The sequence below is a fragment of the Oncorhynchus masou genome, chromosome 3 (assembly GCF_036934945.1).
Source record: "Oncorhynchus masou masou isolate Uvic2021 chromosome 3, UVic_Omas_1.1, whole genome shotgun sequence".
Classification (NCBI taxonomy): domain Eukaryota; kingdom Metazoa; phylum Chordata; class Actinopteri; order Salmoniformes; family Salmonidae; genus Oncorhynchus; species Oncorhynchus masou.
The window spans coordinates 3,910,458-3,934,443 of record NC_088214.1 but is presented as its reverse complement, the minus strand read 5'-3'; positions in this window follow the sequence as shown (position 1 = coordinate 3,934,443).

Genomic DNA, 23,986 nt, shown 5'->3' with positions numbered 1-23,986 from the left:
ACTGTTCTGGTCCTCTCTTCTATAACATTAGACTACTGTTCTGGTCCTCTCTTCTATAACATTAGACTACTGTTCTGGTCCTCTCTTCTATACCATCAGACTACTGTTCTGGTCCTCTCTTCTATAACAGACTGCTGTTCTGGTCCTCTCTTCTATAACATTAGACTACTGTTCTGGTCCTCTCTTCTATAACAGACTACTGTTCTGGTCCTCTCTTCTAATACAGACTACTGTTCTGGTCCTCTCTTCTATACCATTAGACTACTGTTCTGGTCCTCTCTTCTATACCATTAGACTACTGTTCTGGTCCTCTCTTCTATAACAGACTACTGTTCTGGTCCTCTCTTCTATAACAGACTACTGTTCTGGTCCTCTCTTCTATACCATTAGACTACTGTTCTGGTCCTCTCTTCTATACCATTAGACTACTGTTCTGGTCCTCTCTTCTATAACAGACTACTGTTCTGGTCCTCTCTTCTATAACATTAGACTACTGTTCTGGTCCTCTCTACTATAACATTAGACTACTGTTCTGGTCCTCTCTTCTATACCATTAGACTACTGTTCTGGTCCTCTCTTCTATACCATTAGACTACTGTTCTGGTCCTCTCTTCTATAACAGACTACTGTTCTGGTCCTCTCTTCTATAACAGACTACTGTTCTGGTCCTCTCTTCTATAACATTAGACTACTGTTCTGGTCCTCTCTACTATAACATTAGACTACTGTTCTGGTCCTCTCTTCTATACCATTAGACTACTGTTCTGGTCCTCTCTTCTATAACAGACTACTGTTCTGGTCCTCTCTTCTATTATTATTAGTTCTGGTCCTTTCTGGTCCTCTGTTAATCTGGCCAACACTCACAGTGAAGAGGCTCCTAGTGTTAATCTGGCCAACAGTCACAGGAAGTTTACAGGAAGTTTACAATATGTTTACAGGAAGTTTACAGGAAGTTTACATGAAGTTTACAGGAAGTTTACAATATGTTTACAGGAAGTTTACAGGAAGTTTACAATATGTTTACAGGAAGTTTACAGGAAGTTTACAATATGTTTACAGGAAGTTTACAGGAAGTTTACAGGAAGTTTACAATAAGTTTACAATATGTTTACAGGAAGTTTACAATATGTTTACAGGAAGTTTACAGGAAGTTTACAATATGTTTACAGGAAGTTTACAGGAAGTTTACAATATGTTTACAATATGTTTACAGGAAGTTTATAATATGTTTACAGGAAGTTTACAGGAAGTTTACAATATGTTTACAGGAAGTTTACAGGAAGTTTACTATATGTTTACAGTAAGTTTACAGGAAGTTTACAGGAAGTTTACAATATGTTTACAGGAAGTTTACAGGAAGTTTACAGGAAGTTTACAGGAAGTTTACAATAAATTTACAGGAAGTTTACAGGAAGTTTACAATATGTTTACAGGAAGTTTACAGGAAGTTTACAGGAAGTTTACAGGAAGTTTACAGGAAGTTTACAATATGTTTACAGGAAGTTTACAATAAGTTTACAGGAAGTTTACAGGAAGTTTACAATACATTTACAGGATGTTTGCAGGGAAGTTTACAATCCGAACAAGCCTTTATTGGAATAATGAGTTAAGGGATCTATGGACGGTAATGCCCAAGGCTGAGTAATTATTGTGACAGTGTAAATATAGTAATTCCAACAGAACGAAGCAGCAAGGAATTTAAGAAAAAACAGCATGTTGATAAAAGGCGGAGCCTATTTTAAAAAAGATAGAAGAAGAAGACACCAGAGAGGGCAGTTACTACACCGTGAGGAGATACCGACATGACATCCTGACTGGTTTGGAGCCAAATAAACCAGACGACCAAAACGACATGAGAAAATAGAAGTCAGGAAAGATTGTGTGTGTGTGTGTGGGGGGGGGGGGGGCTGGACTCAGATATTACACAGGTACTTCAGTTCTCAGGTAACGAAAATGTGGCATATTTTGAGGAGGAATTTTATAAAGACATATGTTCCCTGAGAACTAAATTGGAAAACACTATGTTAGAATGAGGAGAAGGTAAGAAGTTAAGTTAAGGAGGAGTTAAATGTGGCAGAAGTTACGAAGGTGATTGAAGCTGCACAAAATGGGAAAGCGTTTGGTATTGATTAACTGCCTAATGAGGATTTAAAATTCACTAAATTAATTGACGTCCTATATGATTTGCTCCTCATGTGTTTTTGAGTACAGTATACTGCCCTCCACTTGGAATGAGTACATTATACTGCCCTCCACTTGGAATGAGTACATTATACTGCCCTCCACTTGGTATGAGTACAGTATACTGCCCTCCACTTGGAATGAGTACAGTATACTGCCCTCCACTTGGAATGAGTACAGTATACTGCCCTCCACTTGGTATGAGTACAGTATACTGCCCTCCACTTGGTATGAGTACAGTATACTGCCCTCCACTAGGAATGAGTACAGTATACTGCCCTCCACTTGGAATGAGTACATTATACTGCCCTCCACTTGGTATGAGTACAGTATACTGCCCTCCACTTGGAATGAGTACAGTATACTGCCCTCCACTAGGAATGAGTACAGTATACTGCCCTCCACTTGGAATGAGTACATTATACTGCCCTCCACTTGGTATGAGTACAGTATACTGCCCTCCACTTGGTATGAGTACAGTATACTGCCCTCCACTTGGATTGAGTACAGTATACTGCCCTCCACTTGGAATGAGTACAGTATACTGCCCTCCACTTGGTATGAGTACAGTATACTGCCCTCCACTTGGAATGAGTACAGTATACTGCCCTCCACTTGGAATGAGTACAGTATACTGCCCTCCACTTGGATTGAGTACAGTATACTGCCCTCCACTTGGAATGAGTACAGTATACTGCCCTCCGCTTGGAATGAGTACAGTATACTGCCCTCCACTTGGAATGAGTACAGTATACTGCCCTCCACTTGGAATGAGTACAGTATACTGCCCTCCACTTGGTATGAGTACAGTATACTGCCCTCCACTTGGAATGAGTACATTATACTGCCCTCCACTTGGAATGAGTACATTATACTGCCCTCCACTTGGAATGAGTACAGTATACTGCCCTCCACTTGGAATGAGTACAGTATACTGCCCTCCACTTGGAATGAGTACAGTATACTGCCCTCCACTTGGAATGAGTACAGTATACTGCCCTCCACTAGGAATGAGTACAGTATACTGCCCTCCACTTGGAATGAGTACAGTATACTGCCCTCCACTTGGAATGAGTACAGTATACTGCCCTCCACTTGGTATGAGTACAGTATACTGCCCTCCACTTGGAATGAGTACAGTATACTGCCCTCCACTTGGAATGAGTACAGTATACTGCCCTCTACTTGGAATGAGTACAGTATACTGCCCTCCACTTGGTGTAAATCTATAGTGATTGAGTACAGTATACTGCCCTCCACTTGGTGTAAATCTATAGTTATTGAGTACAGTATACTGCCCTCCACTTGGTGTAAATCTATAGTTATTGAGTACAGTATACTGCCCTCCACTTGGTGTAAATCTATAGTTATTGAGTACAGTATACTGCCCTCCACTTGGTGTAAATCTATAGTGATTGAGTACAGTATACTGCCCTCCACTTGGTGTAAATCTATAGTGATTGAGTACAGTATACTGCCCTCCACTTGGTGTAAATCTATAGTGATTGAGTACAGTATACTGCCCTCCACTTGGTGTAAATCTATAGTGATTGAGTACAGTATACTGCCCTCCACTTGGTGTAAATCTATAGTTATTGAGTACAGTATACTGCCCTCCACTTGGAATGAGTACAGTATACTGCCCTCCACTAGGAATGAGTACAGTATACTGTCCTCCACTTGGTGTAAATCTATAGTTATTGAGTACAGTATACTGCCCTCCACTTGGAATGAGTACAGTATACTGCCCTCCACTTGGAATGAGTACAGTATACTGCCCTCCACTAGGAATGAGTACAGTATACTGCCCTCCACTAGGAATGAGTACAGTATACTGCCCTCCACTTGGTGTAAATCTATAGTGATTGAGTACAGTATACTGCCCTCCACTTGGTGTAAATCTATAGTGATTGAGTACAGTATACTGCCCTCCACTTGGAATGAGTACAGTATACTGCCCTCCACTTGGTGTAAATCTATAGTGATTGAGTACATTATACTGCCCTCCACTTGGTGTAAATCTATAGTGATTGAGTACAGTATACTGCCCTCCACTTGGTGTAAATCTATAGTGATTGAGTACAGTATACTGCCCTCCACTTGGTGTAAATCTATAGTGATTGAGTACAGTATACTGCCCTCCACTTGGTGTAAATCTATAGTGATTGAGTACAGTATACTGCCCTCCACTTGGTGTAAATCTATAGTGATTGAGTACAGTATACTGCCCTCCACTTGGTGTAAATCTATAGTGATTGAGTACAGTATACTGCCCTCCACTTGGTGTAAATCTATAGTGATTGAGTACAGTATACTGCCCTCCACTTGGTGTAAATCTATAGTTATTGAGTACAGTATACTGCCCTCCACTTGGAATGAGTACAGTATACTGCCCTTCACTAGGAATGAGTACAGTATACTGTCCTCCACTTGGTGTAAATCTATAGTGATTGAGTACATTATACTGCCCTCCACTTGGTGTAAATCTATAGTGATTGAGTACAGTATACTGCCCTCCACTTGGTGTAAATCTATAGTGATTGAGTACAGTATACTGCCCTCCACTTGGTGTAAATCTATAGTGATTGAGTACAGTATACTACACTCCACTTGGTGTAAATCTATAGTGATTGAGTACAGTATACTGCCCTCCACTTGGATTGAGTACAGTATACTGCCCTCCACTTGGAATGAGTACAGGGGGGGGCTAGACTCAGATATTACACAGGTACTTCAGTTCTCAGGTAACGAAAATGTGGCATATTTTGAGGAGGAATTTTATAAAGACATATGTTCCCTGAGAACTAAATTGGAAACTACTACGTTAGAACCCTCTTAAATGTGTAACCAGTGTTTAAATGAGGAGAAGGTAAGAAGTTAAGTTAAGGAGGAGTTAAATGTGGCAGAAGTTACGAAGGTGATTGAAGCTGCACAAAATGGGAAAGCGTTTGGTATTGATTAACTGCCTAATGAGGATTTAAAATTCACTAAATTAATTGACGTCCTATATGATTTGCTCCTCATGTGTTTTTGAGTACAGTATACTGCCCTCCACTTGGAATGAGTACAGTATACTGCCCTCCACTTGGAATGAGTACATTATACTGCCCTCCACTTGGAATGAGTACAGTATACTGTCCTCCACTAGGAATGAGTACAGTATACTGCCCTCCACTTGGAATGAGTACAGTATACTGTCCTCCACTAGGAATGAGTACAGTATACTGCCCTACACTAGGAATGAGTACAGTATACTGCCCTCCACTTGGAATGAGTACAGTATACTGCCCTCCACTTGGAATGAGTACAGTATACTGCCCTCCACTAGGAATGAGTACAGTATACTGCCCTCCACTTGGTGTAAATCTATAGTTATTGAGTACAGTATACTGCCCTCCACTAGGAATGAGTACAGTATACTGCCCTCCACTTGGAATGAGTACAGTATACTGCCCTCCACTTGGTGTAAATCTATAGTTATTGAGTACAGTATACTGCCCTCCACTAGGAATGAGTACAGTATACTGCCCTCCACTTGGTGTAAATCTATAGTTATTGAGTACAGTATACTGCCCTCCACTTGGTGTAAATCTATAGTGATTGAGTACAGTATACTGCCCTCCACTTGGTATAAATCTATAGTGATTGAGTACAGTATACTGCCCTCCACTTGGTGTAAATCTATAGTGATTGAGTACAGTATACTGCCCTCCACTTGGTGTAAATCTATAGTGATTGAGTACAGTATACTGTCCTCCACTTGGTGTAAATCTATAGTGATTGAGTACAGTATACTGTCCTCCACTTGGTGTAAATCTATAGTGAATCCCAAATCTTTTAATGACTTGAGAGTGCCACTGAAATATAGATGCGTACGTTTATGTTTATAAATGATGTTCGTCCATCCTCAACAATAGGCAGATGACCGTTTTGGAGGACCAAAAGATTCTGGAGGAAGAACAAAATGTTTTCGGTACATTCAGAGCCTGTACAGATCATATCTTCTCGGTTTCTACAATAATCTGAAATAGATTACACGAAGAGAAGCCTAGTTTTGACTTCCAGAAAGCTTTTGATTTTGTAAATAGGGATATTTTAGCCTATAGTTTGTTAAAGACAGGGGGTTGATGGGAAATTTTCATCACGCATTCCAGTCTCTTTACAAAAGTACCAATTGCTTGTGTGCGTGATAATTAATTTCGTACAGATTGGTTTCCCACACCCTCGGGTGTAAAAATGAAGAGACGCCTTTTCACCGACCTTGTTTGCTTTGTTTATAAATGATTTGGCAAAATAAATTAAAATGGGAAATATTTCGAGTAAGATATGATGAAGAAATGCTAAGTATCATTTTAAATGTTGATGATATTATTTTGATAACTTGTTGACTTGGTGTTAAAGATGGAGACTCATGATCAACCAGACTAAAACACACAGATAATGACTTGGTGTTAAAGATGGAGACTCATGATCAACCAGACTAAAACACACAGATAATGACTTGGTGTTAAAGATGGAGACTCATGATCAACCAGACAAAACACAGTTAATAACTTGGTGTTAAAGATGGAGACTCATGATCAACCAGACAGAAACACAGATAATGACTTGGTGTTAAAGATGGAGACTCATGATCAACCAGACTAAAACACAGATAATGACTTGGTGTAAAAGAGACTCATGATCAACCAGACTAAAACACACAGATAATGACTTGGTGTTAAAGATGGAGACTCATGATCAACCAGACTAAAACACAGATAATGACTTGGTGTTAAAGATGGAGACTCATGATCAACCAGACAGAAACACAGATAATGACTTGGTGTTAAAGATGGAGACTTCTGATCAACCAGACTAAAACACAGATAATGACTTGGTGTTAAAGATGGAGACTCATGATCAACCAGACAACACACAGATAATGACTTGGTGTTAAAGATGGAGACTCGTGTTCAAACAGACTAAAACACAGATGCATTTTAGTTTTGTTTTGGTGAAGACATTCTTGAGTTTACTAGCAATTATAAATATTTGTGTCTTTTTATTGATGGATGAACATATTAGATATGTATTATCTTGGGGGAGTTATAGGAACAAACACTCAAAGATATTGTTTGTGCTGCGTAATCCAGCTGCAACAGTCGTGCGTCTGTCCTGTTCTGGACTATTCAGCGGGAGGGTGGGGTGCTAAGAGGCATCTCAAAAACAAAAATAGCAAAGCAGTACATTACTCTGAGTATTGAAACAGGTCAGATCAGGGATATTGTCTCTAGGTATTGAAACAGGTCAGATCAGGGATATTGTCTCTAGGTATTGAAACAGGTCAGAGCAGGGATATTGTCTCTAGGTATTGAAACAGGTCAGAGCAGGGATATTGTCTCTGAGTATTGAAACAGGTCAGATCAGGGATATTGCCTCTGAGTATTGAAACAGGTCAGATCAGGGATATTGTCTCTGAGTATTGAAACAGGTCAGATCGGGGATATTGCCTCTGAGTATTGAAACAGGTCAGATCGGGGATATTGTCTCTGAGTATTGAAACAGGTCAGATCAGGGATATTGTCTCTGAGTATTGAAACAGGTCAGATCAGGGATATTGTCTCTGAGTTTTGAAACAGATCTAATCCCCGAGCTGACAAGGTAAACATCTGTAATTCTTTCCCTGAACAAGGCAGTTAACCCACTGTTCCCCTGAACAAGGCAGTTAACCCACTGTTCCCCTGAACAAGGCAGTTAGCCCCCCACTGCTCCCCTGAACAAGGCAGTTAACCCACTGTTCCCCTGAACAAGGCAGTTAACCCACTGTTCCCCTGAACAAGGCAGTTAACCCACTGTTCCCCTGAACAAGGCAGTTAACCCACTGTTCCCCTGAACAAGGCAGTTAACCCACTGTTCCCTGAACAAGGCAGTTAACCCACTGTTCCCCTGAACAAGGCAGTTAACCCACTGTTCCCTGAACAAGGCAGTTAACCCACTGTTCCCCTGAACAAGGCAGTTAACCCACTGTTCCCCTGAACAAGGCAGTTAACCCACTGTTCCCCTGAACAAGGCAGTTAACCCACTGTTCCCTGAACAAGGCAGTTAACCCACTGTTCCCCTGAACAAGGCAGTTAACCCACTGTTCCCCTGAACAAGGCAGTTAACCCACTGTTCCCCTGAACAAGGCAGTTAACCCACTGTTCCTCTGAACAAGGCAGTTAACCCACTGTTCCCCTGAACAAGGCAGTTAGACCACTTCTCAGTTCCTATGCTTCCTGGCTGATGTTTTGGTCACTTTTGAATGCTGGCGGTGCTTTCACTGTAGTGGTAGCATAAGACGGAGTCTACAACCCACACAAGTGGCTCAGGTAGTGCAGCTCATCCAGGATGGAACATCAATACGCGCTGTGGCAAGAAGGTTTGCTGTGTCTGTCAGCGTAGTGTCCAGAGCATGGAGCATGGAGGCGCTACCAGGAGACAGGCCAGTACATCAGGAGACGTGGAGGAGGCCGTAGGAGGGCAACAACCCAGCAGTAGGACCGCTACCTCCGCCTTTGTGCAAGGAGGAGCAGGAGGAGCACTGCCAGAGCCCTGCTAAATGACCTCCAGCAGGCCACAAATGTGCATGTGTCTGCTCAAATGGTCAGAAACAGACTCCATGAGGGTGGTATGAGGGCCCGACGTCCACAGGTGGGGGTTGTGCTTACAGCCCAACACCGTGCAGGACGTTTGGCATTTGCCAGAGAACACCAAGATTGGCAAATTCGCCACTAGCGCCCTGTGCTCTTCACAGATGAAAGCAGGTTCACACTGAGCACATGTGACAGACGTGACAGAGTCTGGAGACGCCGTGGAGAACGTTCTGCTGCCTGCAACATCCTCCAGCATGACCGGTTTGGCGGTGGGTCAGTCATGGTGTGGGGTGGCATTTCTTTGGGGGCCGCACAGCCCTCCATGTGCTCACCAGAGGTAGCCTGACTGCCATTAGGTACCGAGATGAGATCCTCAGACCCCTTGTGAGACCATATGCTGGTGCGGTTGGCCCTGGGTTCCTCCTAATGCAAGACAATGCTAGACCTCATGTGGCTGGAGTGTGTCAGCAGTTCCTGCAAGGGGAAGGCATTGATCCTATGGACTGGCCCGCCCGTTCCCCAGACCTGAATCCAATTGAGCACATCTGGGACATCATGTCTCGCTCCATCCACCAACGCCACGTTGCACCACAGACTGTCCAGGAGTTGGCGGATGCTTTAGTCCAGGTCTGGGAGGAGATCCCTCAGGAGACCATCCGCCACCTCATCAGGACCATGCCCAGGCGTTGTAGGGAGGTCATACAGGCACGTGGAGGCCACACACACTACTGAGCCTCATTTTGACTTGTTTTAAGGACAGCCTGTAGTGTGGTTTTCCACTTTAATTTTGAGTGTGACTCCAAATCCAGACCTCCAAGGGTTGATAAATTTGATTTCCATTGATGATTTTTGTGTGATTTTGTTGTCAGCACATTCAACTATGTAAATAAAAAAGTATTTAATAAGAATATTTCATTAATTCAGATCTAGAATGTGTTATTTTCGTGTTCCCTTTATTTTTTTGAGCAGTGTATATATCTATATGTCTCTTCAGCCGAGACGGCACGTGAGGTAACGCTGTCCTCTTCTCCCGATGTGGTAAACAGCAATGCCATCCATTAGAGGACTGTGTTCGAGATGAGTGTGGGTGGGTGTGGGTGTGTGTGTGCGTGGTTGGGTGGGTGGGTGGGTGCGTGAAGGTGATGTCAGGTGAACATCTGTCGTTCGATCAGAGTCTCATCTCTAGAGATTTAGTCATCATGATGCAGGTCACACCCTCATCAGGTTTATTACAAGACATTATCATCAGGACACCTCTCTGTTTACTACAAGACATTATCATCAGGACACCTCTCTGTTTACTACAAGACATTATCATCAGGACACCTCTCTGTTTACTACAAGACATTATCATCAGGACACCTCTCTGTTTACTACAAGACATTATCATCAGGACACCTCTCTGTTTACTACAACACATTATCATCAGGACACCTCTCTGTTTACTACAACACATTATCATCAGGACACCTCTCTGTTTACTACAAGACATTATCATCAGGACACCTCTGTTTACTACAACACATTATCATCAGGACACCTCTCTGTTTACTACAACACATTATCATCAGGACACCTCTCTGTTTACTACAACACATTATCATCAGGACACCTCTCTGTTTATTAGAGAACAACACAGGAACACAGACACATTAGAGAACAACACAGACACATTAGAGAACAACACAGGAACACAGAGACATTAGAGAACAACACAGGAACATTAGAGAACAACACAGGAACACAGAGACATTAGAGAACAACACAGGAACATTAGAGAACAACACAGGAACACAGACACATTAGAGAACAACACAGGAACACAGACACATTAGAGAACAACACAGACACATTAGAGAACAGCACAGGAACACAGAGACATTAGAGAACAACACAGGAACACAGAGACATTAGAGAACAACACAGGAACATTAGAGAACAACACAGGAACACAGACACATTAGAGAACAACACAGGAACACAGACACATTAGAGAACAACACAGGAACACAGAGACATTAGAGAACAACACAGGAACATTAGAGAACAACACAGGAACACAGACACATTAGAGAACAACACAGGAACACAGAGACATTAGAGAACAACACAGGAACATTAGAGAACAACACAGGAACACAGAGACATTAGAGAACAACACAGGAACATTAGAGAACAACACAGGAACACAGAGACATTAGAGAACAACACAGGAACACAGAGACATTAGAGAACAACACAGGAACATTAGAGAACAACACAGGAACACAGACACATTAGAGAACAACACAGGAACACAGACACATTAGAGAACAACACAGACACATTAGAGAACAGCACAGGAACACAGAGACATTAGAGAACAACACAGGAACACAGAGACATTAGAGAACAACACAGGAACATTAGAGAACAACACAGGAACACAGACACATTAGAGAACAACACAGGAACACAGAGACATTAGAGAACAACACAGGAACATTAGAGAACAACACAGGAACACAGAGACATTAGAGAACAACACAGGAACACAGACACATTAGAGAACAACACAGACACATTAGAGAACAACACAGGAACACAGGAACATTAGAGAACAACACAGGAACACAGACACATTAGAGAACAACACAGGAACACAGACACATTAGAGAACAACACAGGAACATTAGAGAACAACACAGGAACATTAGAGAACAACACAGGAACACAGACACATTAGAGAACAACACAGGAACACAGACACATTAGAGAACAACACAGGAACATTAGAGAACAACACAGGAACATTAGAGAACAACACAGGAACACAGACACCTTAGAGAACAACACAGGAACACAGACACATTAGAGAACAACACAGGAACACAGACACCTTAGAGAACAACACAGGAACACAGACACATTAGAGAACAACACAGGAACACAGACACATTAGAGAACAGCACAGGAACATTAGAGAACAACACAGGAACATTAGAGAACAACACAGGAACACAGACACATTAGAGAACAACACAGGAACACAGACACATTAGAGAACAGCACAGGAACATTAGAGAACAACACAGGAACATTAGAGAACAACACAGGAACACAGACACATTAGAGAACAACACAGGAACACAGACACATTAGAGAACAACACAGACACATTAGAGAACAACACAGACACATTAGAGAACAACACAGGAACACAGACACATTAGAGAACAACACAGGAACACAGACACATTAGAGAACAACACAGGAACATTAGAGAACAACACAGGAACATTAGAGAACAACACAGGAACATTAGAGAACAACACAGGAACATTAGAGAACAACACAGGAACACAGACACCTTAGAGAACAACACAGGAACACAGACACATTAGAGAACAACACAGGAACACAGACACATTAGAGAACAACACAGGAACACAGAGACATTAGAGAACAACACAGGAACATTAGAGAACAACACAGGAACACAGACACATTAGAGAACAACACAGGAACACAGAGACATTAGAGAACAACACAGGAACATTAGAGAACAACACAGGAACACAGACACCTTAGAGAACAGCACAGGAACACAGACACATTATAGAACAACACAGACACATTAGAGAACAACACAGACACATTAGAAAACAACACAGACACATTAGAGAACAACACAGACACATTAGAAAACAACACAGACACATTAGAGAACAACACAGGAACACAGACACCTTAGAGAACAGCACAGTAACACAGAGACATTAGAGAACAACACAGGAACACAGAGACATTAGAGAACAACACAGACACATTAGAGAACAACACAGGAACACAAACACATTAGAGAACAATACAGGAACACAGACACATTAGAGAACAGCACAGGGACACAGACACATTAGAGAACAGCACAGGAACACAGACACATTAGAGAACAACACAGGAACACAGACACATTAGAGAACAACACAGACACATTAGAGAACAGCACAGGGACACAGACACATTAGAGAACAGCACAGGAACACAGACACATTAGAGAACAACACAGGAACACAGACACATTAGAGAACAACACAGACACATTAGAGAACAACACAGGAACACAGACACCTTAGAGAACAGCACAGTAACACAGAGACATTAGAGAACAACACAGGAACACAGAGACATTAGAGAACAACACAGACACATTAGAGAACAACACAGGAACACAAACACATTAGAGAACAATACAGGAACACAGACACATTAGAGAACAGCACAGGGACACAGACACATTAGCGAACAGCACAGGAACACAGACACATTAGAGAACAACACAGGAACACAGACACATTAGAGAACAACACAGACACATTAGAGAACAACACAGGAACATAGACACATTAGAGAACAACACAGACATATTAGAGAACAGCACAGGGACACAGACACATTAGAGAACAACACAGGAACACAGACACATTAGAGAACAACACAGACACATTAGAGAACAGCACAGGAACACAGACACATTAGAGAACAACACAGGAACACAGACACATTAGAGAACAACACAGACACATTAGAGAACAGCACAGGGACACAGACACATTAGAGAACAGCACAGGAACACAGACACATTAGAGAACAACACAGGAACACAGACACATTAGAGAACAACACAGACACATTAGAGAACAGCACAGGGACACAGACACATTAGAGAACAGCACAGGGACACAGACACATTAGAGAACAGCACAGGAACACAGACACATTAGAGAACAACACAGGAACACAGACACATTAGAGAACAACACAGACACATTAGAGAACAGCACAGGGACACAGACACATTAGAGAACAGCACAGGGACACAGACACATTAGAGAACAGCACAGGGACACAGACACATTAGAGAACAGCACAGGGACACAGACACATTAGAGAACAGCACAGGAACACAGACACATTAGAGAACAACACAGGAACACAGACACATTAGAGAACAACACAGACACATTAGAGAACAGCACAGGGACACAGACACATTAGAGAACAGCACAGGAACACAGACACATTAGAGAACAACACAGGAACACAGGCACATTAGAGAACAACACAGACACATTAGAGAACAGCACAGGGACACAGACACATTAGAGAACAGCACAGGGACACAGACACCTTAGAGAACAACACAGGGACACAGACACATTAGAAAACAACACAGGAACATTAGAGAACAACACAGACACCTTAGAGAACAACACAGGAACACAGACACCTTAGAGAACAGCACAGGAACACAGAGACATTAGAGAACAACACAGGAACACAGACACCTTAGAGAACAACACAGGAACACAGACACCTTAGAGAACAACACAGGAACACAGACACCTTAGAGAACAACACAGGAACACAGACACCTTAGAGAACAACACAGGAACACAGACACCTTAGAGAACAGCACAGGAACACAGAGACATTAGAGAACAACACAGGAACACAGACACCTTAGAGAACAATACAGGAACACAGACACATTAGAAAACAACACAGGAACACAGACACATTAGAGAACAACACAGGAACACAGACACATTAGAGAACAACACAGGAACACAGACACATTAGAAAACAACACAGACACCTTAGAGAACAACACAGGAACACAGACACCTTAGAGAACAACACAGGAACACAGACACATTAGAGAACAACACAGGAACACAGACACATTAGAAAACAACACAGACACATTAGAGAACAACACAGGAACACAGACACCTTAGAGAACAACACAGGAACACAGACACATTAGAGAACAACACAGACACATTAGAGAACAATACAGGAACACAGACACATTAGAGAACAACACAGGAACACAGAGACATTAGAGAACAACACAGGAACACAGACACCTTAGAGAACAACACAGGAACACAGACACATTAGAGAACAACACAGACACATTAGAGAACAACACAGGAACACAGACACATTAGAGAACAACACAGGAACACAGACACATTAGAGAACAATACAGGAACACAGACACATTAGAGAACAACACAGGAACATTAGAGAACAACACAGGAACACAGACACATTAGAGAACAACACAGGAACACAGACACATTAGAGAACAACACAGGAACACAGACACATTAGAGAACAACACAGACACATTAGAGAACAACACAGACACATTAGAGAACAACACAGACACATTAGAGAACAATACAGGAACACAGACACCTTAGAGAACAACACAGGAACACAGACACATTAGAAAACAACACAGACACATTAGAGAACAACACAGGAACACAGACACCTTAGAGAACAACACAGGAACACAGACACATTAGAGAACAACACAGACACATTAGAGAACAATACAGGAACACAGACACCTTAGAGAACAATACAGGAACACAGACACATTAGAGAACAACACAGACACATTAGAGAACAATACAGGAACACAGACACATTAGAGAACAACACAGGAACACAGACACATTAGAGAACAACACAGACACATTAGAGAACAATACAGGAACACAGACACATTAGAGAACAATACAGGAACACAGACACATTAGAGAACAACACAGGAACACAGACACATTAGAGAACAACACAGACACATTAGAGAACAACACAGGAACACAGACACATTAGAGAACAACACAGACACATTAGAGAACAATACAGGAACACAGACACATTAGAGAACAACACAGGAACACAACACATTAGAGAACAACACAGACATTAGAGAACAACACAGGAACACAGACACATTAGAGAACAACACAGACACATTAGAGAACAACACAGGAACACAGACACATTAGAGAACAACACAGACACATTAGAGAACAATACAGGAACACAGACACATTAGAGAACAACACATTAGAGAACACAGAGACATTAGAGAACAACACAGGAACACAGAGACATTAGAGAACAACACAGGAACACAGACACATTAGAGAACAACACAGACACATTAGAGAACAATACAGGAACACAGACACATTAGAGAACAACACAGGAACACAGAGACATTAGAGAACAACACAGGAACACAGACACATTAGAGAACAACACAGGAACACAGACACATTAGAAAACAACACAGACACATTAGAGAACAACACAGGAACACAGACACATTAGAGAACAACACAGGAACACAGAGACATTAGAGAACAGCACAGACACATTAGAGAACAACACAGACACATTAGAGAACAATACAGGAACACAGACACATTAGAGAACAACACAGGAACACAGACACATTAGAAAACAACACAGACACATTAGAGAACAATACAGGAACACAGACACATTAGAAAACAACACAGACACATTAGAGAACAACACAGGAACACAGACACATTAGAGAACAACACAGGAACACAGACACCTTAGAGAACAACACAGGAACACAGACACATTAGAGAACAACACAGGAACACAGACACATTAGAGAACAACACAGGAACACAGAGACATTAGAGAACAACACAGGAACACAGACACCTTAGAGAACAATACAGGAACACAGACACATTAGAGAACAACACAGACACATTAGAGAACAATACAGGAACACAGACACATTAGAGAACAACACAGGAACACAGACACATTAGAGAGAGGAAACAGACACAGAGAACAACACAGGAACATTAGAGAACAACACAGGAACACAGACACATTAGAAAACAACACAGACACATTAGAGAACAACACAGGAACACAGACACATTAGAGAACAACACAGACACATTAGAGAACAACACAGGAACACAGACACATTAGAGAACAACACAGGAACACAGACACCTTAGAGAACAACACAGACACCTTAGAGAACAACACAGGAACACAGACACATTAGAGAACAACACAGGAACACAGAGACATTAGAGAACAACACAGGAACACAGACACATTAGAGAACAACACAGGAACACAGACACCTTAGAGAACAACACAGACACCTTAGAGAACAACACAGGAACACAGACACCTTAGAGAACAACACAGACACATTAGAGAACAACACAGACACATTAGAGAACAACACAGACACATTAGAAAACAACACAGACACATTAGAGAACAATACAGGAACACAGACACATTAGAGAACAATACAGGAACACAGACACATTAGAAAACAACACAGACACATTAGAGAACAACACAGGAACACAGACACATTAGAGAACAACACAGGAACACAGACACATTAGAGAACAACACAGGAACACAGACACATTAGAGAACAACACAGACACATTAGAGAACAATACAGGAACACAGACACATTAGAGAACAACACAGGAACACAGAGACATTAGAGAACAACACAGGAACACAGACACATTAGAGAACAACACAGGAACACAGACACCTTAGAGAACAACACAGACACCTTAGAGAACAACACAGGAACACAGACACATTAGAGAACAACACAGGAACACAGACACCTTAGAGAACAACACAGGAACACAGACACCTTAGAGAACAACACAGACACCTTAGAGAACAACACAGGAACACAGACACCTTAGAGAACAACACAGGAACACAGACACATTAGAGAACAACACAGGAACACAGAGACATTAGAGAACAACACAGGAACACAGACACATTAGAGAACAACACAGGAACACAGACACATTAGAGAACAACACAGGAACACAGACACATTAGAGAACAACACAGGAACACAGACACCTTAGAGAACAACACAGGAACACAGACACATTAGAGAACAACACAGGAACACAGACACATTAGAGAACAACACAGGAACACAGACACCTTAGAGAACAACACAGGAACACAGACACATTAGAGAACAACACAGGAACACAGACACATTAGAGAACAACACAGGAACACAGACACATTAGAGAACAACACAGGAACACAGAGACATTAGAGAACAGCACAGGAACACAGACACATTAGAGAACAGCACAGGAACACAGACACATTAGAGAACAGCACAGGAACACAGACACATTAGAGAACAACACAGGAACACAGAGACATTAGAGAACAACACAGGAACACAGACACATTAGAGAACAGCACAGGAACACAGAGACATTAGAGAACAACACAGGAACACAGAGACATTAGAGAACAACACAGGAACACAGACACATTAGAGAACAGCACAGGAACACAGACACATTAGAAAACAACACAGGAACATTAGAGAACAACACAGGAACACAGAGACATTAGAGAACAGCACAGGAACACAGACACATTAGAGAACAGCACAGGAACACAGACACATTAGAGAACAGCACAGGAACACAGACACATTAGAGAACAACACAGGAACACAGAGACATTAGAGAACAACACAGGAACACAGACACCTTAGAGAACAACACAGGAACACAGACACATTAGAGAACAACACAGGAACACAGACACATTAGAGAACAACACAGGAACACAGACACATTAGAGAACAACACAGGAACACAGAGACATTAGAGAACAGCACAGGAACACAGACACATTAGAGAACAGCACAGGAACACAGACACATTAGAGAACAGCACAGGAACACAGACACATTAGAGAACAACACAGGAACACAGAGACATTAGAGAACAACACAGGAACACAGACACATTAGAGAACAGCACAGGAACACAGAGACATTAGAGAACAACACAGGAACACAGACACATTAGAGAACAACACAGGAACACAGACACATTAGAGAACAACACAGGAACACAGGCACATTAGAGAACAACACAGGAACACAGACACATTAGAGAACAACACAGGAACACAGACACATTAGAGAACAACACAGGAACACAGACACATTAGAGAACAACACAGACACATTAGAGAACAACACAGGAACACAGACACATTAGAGAACAACACAGGAACACAGACACATTAGAGAACAACACAGGAACACAGAGACATTAGAGAACAACACAGGAACACAGAGACATTAGAGAACAACACAGGAACACAGACACATTAGAGAACAACACAGGAACACAGACACATTAGAGAACAACACAGGAAAACAGACACATTAGAGAACAACACAGACACATTAGAGAACAACACAGACACATTAGAGAACAACACAGACACATTAGAGAACAACACAGACACATTAGAGAACAACACAGACACACAGACACATTAGAGAACAACACAGGAACACAGGAACATTAGAGAACAACACAGACACATTAGAGAACAACACAGACACATTAGAGAACAACACAGACACATTAGAAAACAACACAGACACATTAGAGAACAACACAGGGACACAGACACCTTAGAGAACAACACAGGAACACAGACACATTAGAAAACAACACAGACACATTAGAGAACAACACAGGAACACAGACACATTAGAGAACAACACAGGAACACAGACACATTAGAGAACAACACAGGAACATTAGAGAACAACACAGGAACACAGACACATTAGAGAACAACACAGACACATTAGAGAACAACACAGACACATTAGAGAACAACACAGACACATTAGAGAACAACACAGACACATTAGAGAACAACACAGACACATTAGAGAACAACACAGGGACACAGACACATTAGAAAACAACACAGACACCTTAGAGAACAACACAGGAACACAGACACATTAGAGAACAACACAGGAACACAGAGACATTAGAGAACAACACAGGAACACAGACACATTAGAGAACAACACAGGAACACAGACACATTAGAGAACAACACAGGAACACAGAGACATTAGAGAACAACACAGGAACACAGACACATTAGAGAACAACACAGGAACACAGACACATTAGAGAACAACACAGGAACACAGACACATTAGAAAACAACACAGGAACATTAGAGAACAACACAGACACATTAGAGAACAACACAGGAACACAGACACCTTAGAGAACAACACAGGAACACAGACACATTAGAGAACAACACAGACACATTAGAGAACAACACAGGAACACAGACACATTAGAGAACAATACAGACACATTAGAGAACAACACAGGAACACAGAGACATTAGAGAACAACACAGGAACACAGAGACATTAGAGAACAACACAGGAACACAGAGACATTAGAGAACAACAACACAGGAACACAGAGACATTAGAGAACAACACAGGAACACAGAGACATTAGAGAACAACACAGGAACACAGAGACATTAGAGAACAACACAGGAACACAGACACCTTAGAGAACAACACAGGAACACAGAGACATTAGAGAACAACACAGGAACACAGACACCTTAGAGAACAACACAGGAACACAGACACCTTAGAGAACAACACAGGAACACAGACACATTAGAGAACAACACAGACACATTAGAGAACAACACAGGAACACAGACACATTAGAGAACAACACAGGAACACAGACACATTAGAGAACAACACAGGAACATTAGAGAACAACACAGGAACATTAGAGAACAACACAGGGACACAGACACATTAGAGAACAACACAGGAACACAGACACATTAGAGAACAACACAGGAACACAGACACATTAGAGAACAACACAGGAACACAGACACATTAGAAAACAACACAGGAACATTAGAGAACAACACAGGAACACAGACACATTAGAGAACAACACAGACACATTAGAAAACAACACAGACACATTAGAGAACAACACAGACACATTAGAGAACAACACAGACACATTAGAGACAGATCCCCTTCCTCCCTTTATTGCAGAATTGTGACATGTGATTAATCAACATTGACACGAGTTCAGTTGGAGTAATACTTGAACAATTAAAGCAAGTTTAAAATTACTTCACTTCAAAGATTTAACACTTTATTTAAACATTTTGAAGTGATAAACTAACTTGTATTTAAAGATGAGAAATCTTAGTCTAAACAACAATATATTTAACAATTATAGCAAATTTAAAACCTTTTTTTATACATTTTGAAGTGATAAATGAACTTGTTTTTATTTTACCTTTATTTTACTCGGCAAGTCAGTTAAGAACAAATTCTTATTTTCAATGACGGCCTAGGAACAGTGGATTAACTGCCTGTTCAGGGGCAGAACGACAGATTTGTACCTTGTCAGCTCAGGGATTTGATCTTGCAACCATTTCAGTTACAAGTCCAACGCTCTAACCACAAGGCTACCTGCCTAGTCTAAACAACAATATATAATTGAGTAGCAACAAGCAGGTGATTATTACCGAAGCATCATTTCAGGGGAACAAGAAAAACTATACCAGCGGTGGCCAACGTTGCTCCCTGATCTACTGGAGGAGCAGCCTTCTATTCCAGCCCAATAATAGATCTACTGGGGGAACAGACTTCTATTCCAGCCCAGTAATAGATCTACTGGAGGGGCAGACTTCTATTCCAGCCCAGTAATAGATCTACTGGAGGAGCAGACTTCTATTCCAGCCCAGTAATAGATCTACTGGAGGAGCAGACTTCTATTCCAGCCCAGTAATAGATCTACTGGAGGAACAGACTTCTATTCCAGCCCAGTAATAGATGTCCTGGGGGAACAGATTCTATTCCAGCCCAGTAATAGATCTACTGGAGGAACAGACTTCTATTCCAGCCCAGTAATAGATGTCCTGGGGGAACAGACTTCTATTCCAGCCCAGTAATAGATGTCCTGGGGGAACAGATTCTATTCCAGCCCAGTAATAGATCTACTGGGGGAACAGATTCTATTCCAGCCCAGTAATAGATCTACTAGGGGAACAGATTCTATTCCAGCCCAGTAATAGATCTACTGGGGGAACAGATTCTATTCCAGCCCAGTAATAGATCTACTGGGGGAACAGATTCTATTCCAGCTCAGTAATACATCTACTGGAGGAGCAGGCTTCTATTCCAGCCCAGTAATAGATCTACTGGAGGAGCAGACTTCTATTCCAGCCCAGTAATAAATCTACTGGGGGAACAGATTCTATTCCAGCCCAGTAATAGATCTACTGGGGGAACAGATTCTATTCCAGCCCAGTAAAAGATCTACTGGGGGAACAGATTCTATTCTAGCCCAGTAATAGATCTACTGGGGGAACAGATTCTATTCCAGCCCAGTAACAGATCTACTGGGGGAACAGATTCTATTCCAGCCCAGTAATAGATCTACTGGGGGAACAGATTCTATTCCAGCCCAGTAACAGATCTACTGGAGGAACAGATTCTATTCCAGCCCAGTAACAGATCTACTGGAGGAACAGATTCTATTCCAGCCCAGTAATAGATCTACTGGGGGAACAGATTCTATTCCAGCCCAGTAATAGATCTACTGGGGGAACATATTCTATTCCAGCCCAGTAACAGATCTACTGGAGGAACAGATTCTATTCCAGCCCAGTAATAGATCTACTGGGGGAACAGATTCTATTCCAGCCCAGTAATAAATCTACTGGAGGAGCAGACTTCTATTCCAGCCCAGTAATAGATCTACTGGAGGAGCAGACTTCTATTCCAGCCCAGTAATAAATCTACTGGGGGAACAGATTCTATTCCAGCCCAGTAATAGATCTACTGGGGGAACAGATTCTATTCCAGCCCAGTAACAGATCTACTGGGGGAACAGATTCTATTCCAGCCCAGTAACAGATCTACTGGGGGAACAGATTCTATTCCAGCCCAGTAACAGATCTACTGGAGGAACAGATTCTATTCCAGCCCAGTAACAGATCTACTGGAGGAACAGATTCTATTCCAGCCCAGTAACAGATCTACTAGCGGAACAGACTTCTATTCCAGCCCAGTAACAGATCTACTGGGGGAACAGATTCTATTCCAGCCCAGTAACAGATCTACTGGGGGAACAGATTCTATTCCAGCCCAGTAACAGATCTACTAGGGGAACAGATTCTATTCCAGCCCAGTAACAGATCTACTAGCGGAACAGACTTCTATTCCAGCCCAGTAACAGATCTACTGGGGGAACAGATTCTATTCCAGCCCAGTAATAGATCTACTGGGGGAACAGATTCTATTCCAGCCCAGTAACAGATCTACTGGGGGAACAGATTCTATTCCAGCCCAGTAACAGATCTACTGGGGGAACAGATTCTATTCCAGCCCAGTAACAGATCTACTGGGGGAACATATTCTATTCCAGCCCAGTAACAGATCTACTGGGGGAACAGATTCTATTCCAGCCCAGTAACAGATCTACTGGGGGAACAGATTCTATTCCAGCCCAGTAATAGATCTACTGGGGGAACAGATTCTATTCCAGCCCAGTAACAGATCTACTGGGGGAACAGACTTCTATTCCAGCCCAGTAACAGATCTACTGGGGGAACAGATTCTATTCCAGCCCAGTAATAGATCTACTGGGGGAACAGATTCTATTCCAGCCCAGCAATAGATCTACTGGGGGAACAGATTCTATTCCAGCCCAGTAATAGATCTACTGGGGGAACAGATTCTATTCCAGCCCAGTAACAGATCTACTGGGGGAACAGACTTCTATTCCAGCCCAGTAATAGATCTACTGGAGGAGCAGACTTCTATTCCAGCCCAGTAACAGATCTACTGGAGGAACAGATTCTATTCCAGCCCAGTAATAGATCTACTGGGGGAACAGATTCTATTCCAGCCCAGTAACAGATCTACTGGAGGAGCAGACTTCTATTCCAGCCCAGTAATAGATCTACTGGGGGAACAGATTCTATTCCAGCCCAGTAACAGATCTACTGGAGGAGCAGACTTCTATTCCAGCCCAGTAACAGATCTACTGGGGGAACAGATTCTATTCCAGCCCAGTAACAGATCTACTGGAGGAACAGATTCTATTCCAGCCCAGTAACAGATCTACTGGAGGAACAGATTCTATTCCAGCCCAGTAATAGATCTACTGGGGGAACAGATTCTATTCCAGCCCAGTAACAGATCTACTGGGGGAACAGATTCTATTCCAGCCCAGTAACAGATCTATTGGGGGAACATATTCTATTCCAGCCCAGTAACAGATCTACTGGGGGAACATATTCTATTCCAGCCCAGTAACAGATCTACTGGGGGAACAGATTCTATTCCAGCCCAGTAATAGATCTACTTGGGGAACAGATTCTATTCCAGCCCAGTAACAGATCTACTGGGGGAACAGACT